Source organism: Morone saxatilis, unplaced genomic scaffold (genome assembly GCF_004916995.1).
Source record: "Morone saxatilis isolate NCDOM2014 unplaced genomic scaffold, NCSU_SB_2.0 Contig4, whole genome shotgun sequence".
NCBI classification, from domain to species: Eukaryota; Metazoa; Chordata; class Actinopteri; family Moronidae; genus Morone; species Morone saxatilis.
In genome coordinates, this window is record NW_023339984.1 from 17,057,357 (window position 1) to 17,068,246 (window position 10,890).

At 38.5% G+C, this 10,890-nt stretch overlaps 1 protein-coding gene across 4 annotated transcripts in view; it reads right to left on the minus strand.

Annotated features, from left to right (window-relative positions):
* Positions 1-9,778, minus strand: part of LOC118337773 — a 16,408-nt gene extending 6,630 nt beyond the window's left edge. For 2 of the 4 annotated variants that reach the window (XM_035674882.1, XM_035674879.1), the window contains exon 1: positions 9,727-9,778. The gene's annotated coding sequence lies outside the window, so the exon portion shown is untranslated. Of the gene's footprint in view, positions 1-7,264; positions 7,410-9,726 lie in introns of those variants that run through there. The other 2 variants (XM_035674880.1, XM_035674878.1) reach the window with 1 other exon arrangement.
* Between the last annotated feature and the right edge of the window lie 1,112 nt (positions 9,779-10,890).

The window sequence follows — 10,890 nt, forward strand, 5'->3', positions numbered from 1 at the left end:
CAAGGCTGAGAAGAGAACAGTATTCTTTAGTAATAGAGATAAAGATAGATATGGCCTTTTCTCATTTCTCCTATATGTGCCTTCCTCGTCTACTCTGTCCTCTCTCTTGTATTAGTATTTAAAATGATCCGGCCTCAACGTTGCATTTCCTAAGTAACATTTCACCTTCGTACCATAGTGCGTACTTTGGCCTTCGACTCCTCTCTGTGTCTCTCCTCCTCCCTCTGCCTCCCATCTGAAATGGGGAGGAGGCGGCAAAGGAATGGAGGACGAAATGAGAGAGGCCCACATATAACAGCAAGAACCTCTGACCTCCGTGTGCCGCTGCTTGTCGCGACTTAGAGCGCCTCTTGCTTTGTGAAGCTGTCGTAGCAGCGCTCGCGTCAGGCTTGACCGGATCCGGAGATCCTTGAGAAGGAGACGGAAGTGGAGATCTTCCTCTGCCAGCACGTCGCTGTACCCCACACGACATTCAAACACACTCACACTGGGGGATGATGCTGAAGACCAGAGTGAAAGAAACAGACTCCATTGTATCACCCAGACTTTCAGCTCAGACTCCCGGCTGTTGAGGCACTCGGGCAAAAAAATTTAAAAACATAGTGATGCATTTATGATGAAACAGCTTAGTCAGGGTTTGGATTAGCACCCTGGAAGGAACTTCATTTATGTTTTATCTCTGAAAGGACAGTGTGTCTCGAACCTGGGGGATCGGGACACCCACCCAGGGTGTCACGAGCCTTCTTGATTTAAATTATTATTTAAGATTTACCTTTGAAGACCTTAACACAAGTTGTATTCACAAGGCCCTCACTCTCTGATAAACAGCCTCGTAGAAAAACACGTGTTTTTGTTCAAAAAGAAAGCCTATTATGTGTGTGTGATTGTTAACAAATGCATAATACAAGACAGAGAATTCATCAGTAATAACTATCTCTGATGCAATTTCACAGGAAATAATTTCATAATTGATCATAAATCACTTGTTTTATGATATGAAAATATCCATAAAATGTGTCATTTTACTCAGTGATAGAAAAAGGGCTCGTTGGCCTTAGGAACATTTGTAGCCCACAAACTGTAGTTTCTCTCGCACTTGGAAGATAGCGTTACGTGAGTGAGTTGCTACTTTCAACCGCACTGCTTGATGCCACTAAATCCTACCAACCGGCTGTCATTCGTACTGTTAATGTACAGTACAGCGTGAATTCTTCTCACCTGTTCACTGGTTTGCTCCCCTTGGGGGACGACTGGTAAAACTGGAGGTTAAACAGAGTCGACAACAATTGAACCCCTAATGTTCGGGTTGACAGGACAATCGCAAGTGACATTCAATAACACAACAATGAGGAGGACAATTACCACAAAGAGAGTACAAGAAACGTTACACAGCAGGACTTCACATTTTAGTTTTCACACATTTGCATTTTAAATCTGTTTTCACTGTTCCTGCTCAGATCTTATCTCTGACTGGTTGTTGCTGCGGATCAGTTCTCAGATCAGGAAAATTGACCAGGTTGAAAATAATTTCTTTAAATGACTCTGATATCTGCAAGCCAAGAAGCTACTTTGCATTTATCCCTTTGTGTAAGATAGGGGGTGTTAGGGTTTGGTGGATGTGTATATTACTGTCAGGACATCCTGTAGGCTTCTTTGTATTGCACAAGGCCTATAAATGATGACACAAAGTCATGTTGGATAAACACAAGTACAGATTTGCCCAAATAAAGTTGACATGCTTGGGTCATGTATCCACACCGGAGGCATCGTCTCACTCAAGCATATTAAAAACGATTCAAAACATACAAAAGCCTGTAAATCACAAGACAATCATTCCAAAGTATGCAGTTTTGAAGGTATACAAACCCACACCAACTTTACACAACCCTGACTAGGACCCTTTACAACTGTTGATGAGAGCAATGGGATGGGCCTGAGTTTGCTTCTAGATCATCGGTGGCTGACTTTTAGGCCTGAGCCTATTTTCGGCAACTGCCCCCCCCGGCTGCTGTTTACCACCGCTGCTCTGATACTGTTAGTGGTACAATCTTGCTACACTGTAGAGGAGGATCAGAAAGAACACAATGTGTGTTGCTGGCTTGATGAAGTTCTGCTCCCCTGCATTGTCTTTTTGTAGATTACAAACCAAGTAGGTTAATTTTGGTCATCACTCACTATGAAGTTGTGAAATCGGTCCTTCTTGTCTCACTATTCAGCCTGAACCTGCGGAGCTAATTGCTCTAACTGAAGCTGTAAAGAGCAGAGCACTTTGAACATCATCGAATCATGCCAAAATTTGTATATGCTTTATGCAATGCTGCTAATTAATTTTACAGTTGTGTTCTTCTGTGTATAAAAAAGTACATGTACTATGTACTGTACTTTTGTAAAGACAGTTAAAGTATGTCTAATGTCTTTTGTAAGGCCTATGAGTTAGATCTATTAATGTGCTGTAGACACTGTATATCAGATATTTTCACAGTGTTTTTAACCTCCACAGTTCTCTATCATCTTATTATTTATTATTCAATTATTTTTGCTCTTTCGTTCTTTTTTTTAAGAACCCCCCAAAACTGCAGAATACTACCACAGCATCTTACAGCTGTGGGAAAAAGACACTGTGGGTTTGTTGTAGGAAGGCTGCTCACCACAGCAGAACTAATGGTCACAATACTATTGTTTCGATGGAACAGCTAGAGTCTTAAATTAAATATGTGTGCAGATAAAACTGCACAGATAATTAATGATTAAATAAATGGACCTGTTATCATCTATAGCACTGGTTGTAGCTGCTGGCCACTAGTTAGTACATTAGAGATAAAGTTGGTGACTTCAAACTGTTTCCTTCTTAAAAGAAAAAAACAACAACACATCACTGTGCGCTGGCTGAACAGGGACCCACCAGAGACCACTGCTTTATTATTTTATTTTAATTAACTGAGGACTACTTTGAGCCACAATGAGCTGTCTGTACTTTGTACTGTATTATAATTATACTGAATTATATGCTGTTTTACTAACACTGAATCTGCCCATGTTTAAATGTTGATCTGAGTGACCTGATGAAAATTTGTTGGCTTTTTCCTCTTGTTGAATTGCTACTGCTGAGTGTAAATTGTCAAGCCACACCTAACGCTTGATCAGTCTCAAATAGGAAAACCGTGAGACAGATGCCACAGCTGCACTGCAACTGACAGGAAGTTTCACACCGCTGACGACACAGATTACACAGTTGCACACTTAAAAGACCTTTAGTTTGGCCCCAATTATAAACCCTGCCTAGCCAAAACATTTTCTGTCCCCATTTGCCAGGGCTGACACAATGGTGTTAGACCTTGGTGTCAAACGGTACTGCCAAAGTTGTCCAATGTACATGAGAATTAGAAAGAGAGCACGAGACTAATGAAGGACAGAGTGAAGTCGATGCACATTCCTGTTCCAGTTGAACAACTCTCTAGCGACCTCAACAAAAACCACCCCCAGTGACTACGTTGGGTCAACTCAACCAGTCGACTCAGCCATGTTCCTTTTCTTAAGAGGAAGCGTTAACCACAAGCTTTGTTCATGCAGAACTTATTGAAGAAGCTCCATCCATCCTAACAGGAATGTTGAATTTGTGCCGAATACTAATAAAACATTTATTTAAAATATAAGGATTTAAAATGTGCTACTGGGAATTATATTAAATGACAACATTTACGACGGATTTGTTTGGCAGAATTCAACTTAAATATTCATAGGTATGTTTCATTCGTGCACCTGAAAAATAAAACCCCAAATTTCCGTTTTGGGTTTTTTTTTTTTTGTTACCTTAGGAATCAACTGTTCTTTATCTTACAGAGCAGTTCCTCTTCTACAGAGTCAACCATGTTGGAACCGCCACGTTTCTAACAGTAGACCAGAACGGACAAAACCAAACACTGACTGTAGAGAGGGTATTTCAACGTCATTAGTTTTCTTGGAAGGTATTGAAATGATCTGCAAAACTCCCACTAGATAGTGACTAAATCCTACAACTGTCCTTTAAAGTAAACGAATCTGCGAATACCTACCTGGCTCTGGGTTGGAGCAGATGTCAGAACTCAAGCTTCTCCACAGGGGGCGTGATGCAAGCTCTCCACCTGAACCACAAACGGATTTTGTTCACTTTTAGATGCTTTTAAAAGAAGTAATAAGAAAGTATTTTACGAATTAGTCACAAAAGTCCACCCCCAAAAAACGTACTTTTTAGTTCCTATGTATGCCGCCCCGCCCCCTCTGGCGTTCTCCTGCCTCTGATTAGGTCTCAACAGTCATCCGGTGAAGGGGGAGTAAATCCCAACTCCAAGAGAGCATTCCTTCAGAGAGAAAAACGAAGAGAGAGAAAGACGTTTTGTAAACAAGAATAAAGTTCCGATTAGAAGAATGAGAACAGACACAACAAACGTGCTTCCCAATCACTGGAAGCATCTGTATGAATAAAGTTTATTATTATTATTATTATTTCATACCTGGTTGTGACTGGTAGCCACCCAGCCACCCCCCCCCACATCAGGGTGTGTGTGTATTACTAGTCGACTGACAAACTGCCTTCCTCTGATGGTGTGAAGCGACGCCACGATACCACCTGGGAACTGAGAGCACATAAGGCCTGGACACACCACACACACACACACACACATTAAACCATACTGGACTCATGTAATATTTAAATATTATGTGCTGTTAACATTAACGTGTTTTATCTACATCAGCAGTGCTCCAGGAGCTCCCACACAGGAGGTAGGAAAGCGAAACATCTCTGCCTGAACCAGGAGCCACCAGAAAGGTGCGGCATGGAGAAGCCACGCCCCTACACTGCTGACACAGGATTTCAAATGAGTTAAGTATTAAAACACAGAACATTACTCTGTGCTGCACGATCGAAGCAGGCTCTGATCTGATCTTTTTCTACCTGAAGGATGGGTAGATTTGAGGCAAGACGTCTCAGTCAGGAGGACGGGAGCATTGAGAGGATACAACATAGGCAAGCCATCCTCCACCTCTACTGTAACACACACACACACACACACACACCATACACACACACAGACATAAACACACAGTTTCCATGTTTTACTTCTTATTGTGTACAGCCATGTCAGGTGAGCACGGCCGTACACACCACTCAGGTCGCTGGTATTTATTCCAAGAAATATCCAATAAAAGTTGTGAAATAATAACTACTTTGATGCCCCGCAACCCCCCCTAGTAAGTTCAGTGTTTGGACCTTGCTATTTCTAAAAGCCTTCGTACAACAATGCTGGTAAGATAAGATAGGCTTTATTGATCCCACACTGGGGGGAATTCACTCGCTACAGCAGCTCCAGATACAACACAATATATAAGAAAATACACATTAAATAAAAATAGAATAGAAATATACAAGGTATAATGAAAACAGAAAAATATAGTGTGTTGTATGTACACTATATACAGAATTTTATATACAGATGTGATTGATATAGAACATTTCACAGGTCACAGCAGGAGGTGGTGGCACGGTGTAAAAATAATTATAACTGCACAGGATAAAATATATACAGCGGTAAAGATTGGAGGAAATATAGTCTATAAACAGGGCTGAATATACAGTACAGGTATAAAATAATAATGTGTGTTTAAGAAATGTACAAAACAGTGCTGCATTATGTTGTTGCTGAGTTAAACAGTTGTGAGGAACTCCTACACAACCCGTAAAACACCAAAAGAAACTGGGATGTTAATATAAAGAGTAGATTTATTATATATATATAGTGTTTATTCTATAGTTTTAATTTCTCCTCTCCTGTTTGACTCTTTTTTAATTTTCTTCTAAAAAGAAACAATAAAGATAAAGTTGAAAATATTATAAAAGCTGCCACTTTAAAAAAATTGTGCTCATGTAAAAGTAAATAAAACCAAATAAATGTCATTAAACGCATCATCAGCAGGGCTGGGGAGAAATGGATTACATGTAACCAACTTAGGTAGCAGGATACAAAAGTAAAGTAACTGTAATCCATTAGAGGTACAGAAAAAAATACCTAATTAGATTACAGTTACATTTAGTAAAAATAGGGAGACACATTGTTGATGCTAAAAATAGTTCTTTCTTATAGAAAACTCATCAATAGTTCTGTTTTTATTTACATATTTGGTGCTGAGGTAACGGAAAGTAATCAAGTTACTTTAATATTGAGATACCTGGTGATTAGTAACTGTATATTACATTTTTAAAGTAATACCCCCCAAACCTGATTATCATTAAGCCCAAACAAACCTCCAGTAACTCATTACTTTCTCCTCTAACTGACAAATTAAATCAACAATCAAAGCCCCAAAAAACTCACAAATCTACTTAATGAAGCGACAGAAAGTTGAATTCGGAAATGAACAAGAAAGTCAGGTGTTTCTCTCTCTTCCAGCTGGCGCGTCCTCTCCAACAATAGTGCGGATTTCTTTTTAAGTCCTTTTGTGTCTTTAAGTTTCCCAATTTAATCTAAGACATCTTTACAATCAGTTTGTTCGTCCTGTGTTTCCTTTGTCTGGTTTTTTAGGAGTATCCGCTCCTGGTCTCAGATTAGTAACACTAATTAAATTAAACTCATTTAATTGTCTAGTTTGAGCAACAGCTGGATGCTGATATTTTTTCGGACACATCAAACTTCAAATAACTGATAAGTGATCATTTAAGCTCAATTTTGCAGCATTTTTATTCATCATATTTTAAAAGTATTGGAGTAAAAAGTAGAATATTTCTCTCTGAGATGTGGAATGTGCATTTACCCCCAAAACACAATAAGTTGGCAGGTAGTTCCTCATTTCTTCCTCATTCCTTCCTTATTTGTTTTTTAGTAACTACTGAAAACGTTATGGCTGTTATCGTAAAGTGAAGGTCATAAAATGGGAAGTTAAACCTTAAATGGGAAGTTAAACCTTAAAACATAGTATTTTTAGTTAAATCACTACACTGGTCCGTAAATGTAAAATGTGAATATATTTTTCTCTCTTTTATATAAAATTAAATGTAAAACTGCTACAATTTTCTTTGATCTCACAACTTTTAAAGCTTCTAATCTCAATTTCTTTGCCTGAATGTATCCTGTCTGGATTTTACACGATAAATGAGTTTCGTAGGCATTCTTGCGTCTGTCGAATCGCTAAAGAGTGACAGTTGATTTCATATTCAATCTACGCTTCCTGAAGCATTAAAAACAAAAGCTAAAGTTGTTTTAAAGTTTAAAGTTTAGTGGCAAAAACCTACCTGCTGCTCTGGTTGTGCTGGTAACCAACCTGAACCTTGTACGGAGGAAGTCTCCACAATATTATCGGACTCTCGTAAAAAAAGAAAAACCTATAAAAATGTTACGGCCGTGAGGGCAGACAAGAGGAACAGGATGTTTTCAACCTTGCGTGCTCATGCAGGTGATGTTCTCATGTCACACCTGTTTTTTCCTACATATGCAAATGATCAGATAGAACGTTGAGCTTGTTGCTCCTGTTTGGAACTGAGATCAACGAGTCAGATCTGGCTCAGAGCTCCAGATGGACTTGTCAAACTACAATTTCCACGGTGAGGGATGAAAGCATGAGTTTATGAACAGTTAAAAACCGTGCCTGTGCATACATACGTAAAGAATACATCCTTTACTTGTGTAAAAGTACCAATACGTCCATGTGAAGTCACACACTTGTATTCACAGCTGTAGTTCGGTTCCAGGGGAAAACACGATGCGGCAACATCAGGGGGAGAATTTGTAGGTTCCCTTTTTTTTTTAGCTTGAGCCCCTGTCCCCCAAAATGTCAGTGCACGTCCCTGAGTGAATGTTAGCATTATTAGAATTATGTAATGAATAATGTCAGGCTTCTTGTACAGTGATGACGTCAGCTGTATAACTTCTTCTCTACTCACACACCCATGTTTGCATTAGTGGCGCTGAGGCGTAGCAGGTGAAACATTTTCCCAGTAATCAACATCATAGAGTACCATTCACGGTCATCACACGTTTCCATGCTGGTTACAAAAGCACATAAACAAAAGGAAAAATGATCTACTGCAGCTTTAATGAAACTCAAGAAAGCAAACTCCGGTGCCAAGTTCTTGCAATCACTACAAGGGGGTAGAGGGGGCTGGAAACATTACTAACTGGCATTATGGGATGTACAGAACAGGACAGGTCACTGTTAGTTTCTGCTACTCCACACAAAACCAGCAATTGTGTCCTTTCTCCACAAAATTCTGACTTACGACAATTAAAATCCAGTTTCGTTTGTTAATATCAAAGTTTCCAGCAGCTGAATGTTTCCATCTTTCAAGCTTGAAGTTTTCCTCCACGACTACAGAAATAAATCCAAGGATGTGACTGGATTGTTGGATTTCAAATCAATAGGAGGTGACATTATGTTGATTATTGTTTTGGTGTTAACTGTAATGTTATTGAAATTCATTAGGAATTAGTTTCACTACTAGTTACTGGGGAAAGTAATGTTATTACAATTAATGAGTTACTGCACTGTGATATGTGTGAGGTGAGGTGGCTGCAGACCCTAAAGGACACTACAGGACAGCACCCACCCAGCATTTAACTGTAAAATCAAGTTCATTTGACTCAAAAAAATGTTGAAACTCATTATATAATTTTTAGTAAAACTAACTACATTTTATTAAAAGTAAAGTAAAAGAAAAAAACATCCTTGATATTCAGGTTTGGTCATTTTAAGTGATACTTTTTTTTGTACTGTTAAACAAAATAGCTAAAAATGCCACTTAAAATAACAAGTAAAAGCAGCTTAATCAAGAATCTTTTTTAACTAAAAAACTTAAAAATTACTTAAAAATTATGATTAGTTTCAACATTTAAATAAACTTATCTGGTTTTATAGCCTGCTTCTTCCCTCGGGCCGTACAATTCATCGTACAAATTTGTGTTTTTTAATGTTTTTATGACTCATTAGTGCATTTTAATTTTGTTTTTTTATAAAAAAATATTTAATTCTACAACTTTAAATGACAATAAAATAACCTTGAATCATTGAAACGAGGGCTGGACCATCAGAGAGCACTGGGGTCTCAAGAACCAGAACTAATTTAAAGTGTGAAAAGGAACTGGACCAGAACTGAAATTTGTATTAATACAGTTAATTAAAACATTACTTTTTCTCTGGTCTAGAACAAATGAACTGAACTACAGGTGTAAATAAAGCTTGTTATTTTTTGTAGTTTAGAGGAACTAAAATGGCATTAATGGAAAATAACTGAATACATTTAGGCCAACTTAAATGCAAATCTGAGATACTTGTTTACTTTACTTGTGTTAAAGTATACTTTAGTTGACTGTTTACTTCACTGCATTTGCCTGAAAATTTTACCTTTCAAATGAAGACATTTACATAACAGGATCACTTTGTTAGAAACACAGTGAGAAGTTAAACCAGTTGCTTCCAACCTCTTTGCTTGTGACCTCCTACAAAACAAAGACTAGTTGTGTCTTTTATTTAACTAACTCACCAATATTTTCTTATTTACTTGTTATTATTCTTCCACCACTGCAAAACTGAAATACTCAAGGACCTCAAAACTGTGCTGAAGTACAGTACAATTTAGTAAATATACTTCTGAATCTACACAATTTTCTTATACGCACAACATAATAAACATAATAGGCTAATAATTGTTAGTAATAACTGCTTATAAATGCTGCATCTACACTCTTTCTGCTCACTCACCTGAGTTCAGTTAGAGATCTCGTTATTGGAAGCTGTCCTCAGTATTCTCTCGTCAGACTGATGAGTATGTTCCTGGGTGTTGCCAGCCTTTCTGCTCACGTAGCAAGTTGGGCGGGTGAGTGTGGGTAGGATACAAGTTTGAGTACTTTCTGCTGCTCACAAAAAATCAGTAAAACACCCTGTAGGCGATGGAAGAGAGCCAAACGTAGACAGAGTCAGGTGAGTCCTGGGAGGGGGGATAGTAAGCTATATGTCGTGTTAGTGTGTGAGTGTATGAGTGTGTGTGGCGGGGTCCTACTCTCACGTGTTGCTCGAGTGTCGCCTCATTCTGCAGTTTAACACAACGCTCTGAGGCACAAACTCAATTCATATTGGTTGAACTACTTTTCTGTGTAACACTGCGTCTTATTTGTCACAGGAGGTCAGAAACTGCATCAGATGCAACACATAGACACTTTAATTCAATTTCTAATAGATCTGCGTTGATGATCTACGTTTGGCATAAAAGGGATGATAAAACATTAAATGTACTTAAAATAAAATCCCATTCTCGTGTGGAAAATCATCTAAAATGCAAAAGCAGCCATGCTAGTGGCTCTCTGAAGCTGGTTGGAGTTAAATGCCAACTAGCTAGTGTTAGTTTTTTGTCCAAATATGGGTTTTGTTTGTGACCATTTAAATTTATACGGAGACAAGAACATTTCAAATAAAAACATGGCTTCTCTGTGAAAAGAGCCATGCTAGCATCTCTGCAAGGTTATAGTTGTGATGCTTGAGCATGGAGTGGAGTTTCACAGTACTGTCTCATCTTATACATCTTAAAGTGATGTATGTTGAGATTTCTAAGAATATTTAAAAGTCCAGAGTGTGACATTTGGAGGATAAATTGGCAGATATTAAATATAATATTCATAGGTGTGTTTTCATTACTGTGTATAATCACCTGAATATAGGAATCTTTGGTTTTCGTTACCTTAAAATGAGTCGTTTTTATCTACAGACATCACAGGTCGCCTTCCATAGAGTACACTGGAGAAGAGGCACCGTGAGACTTAGAGCCCTTATCTACAGGGAGAGGCCCCTTTTTTCACAAGTCTCAGGGGCAGTACATTATCCTACACACAGCCCATTCTCATTACATTCGTCAGACCCCAGCACTGTTCA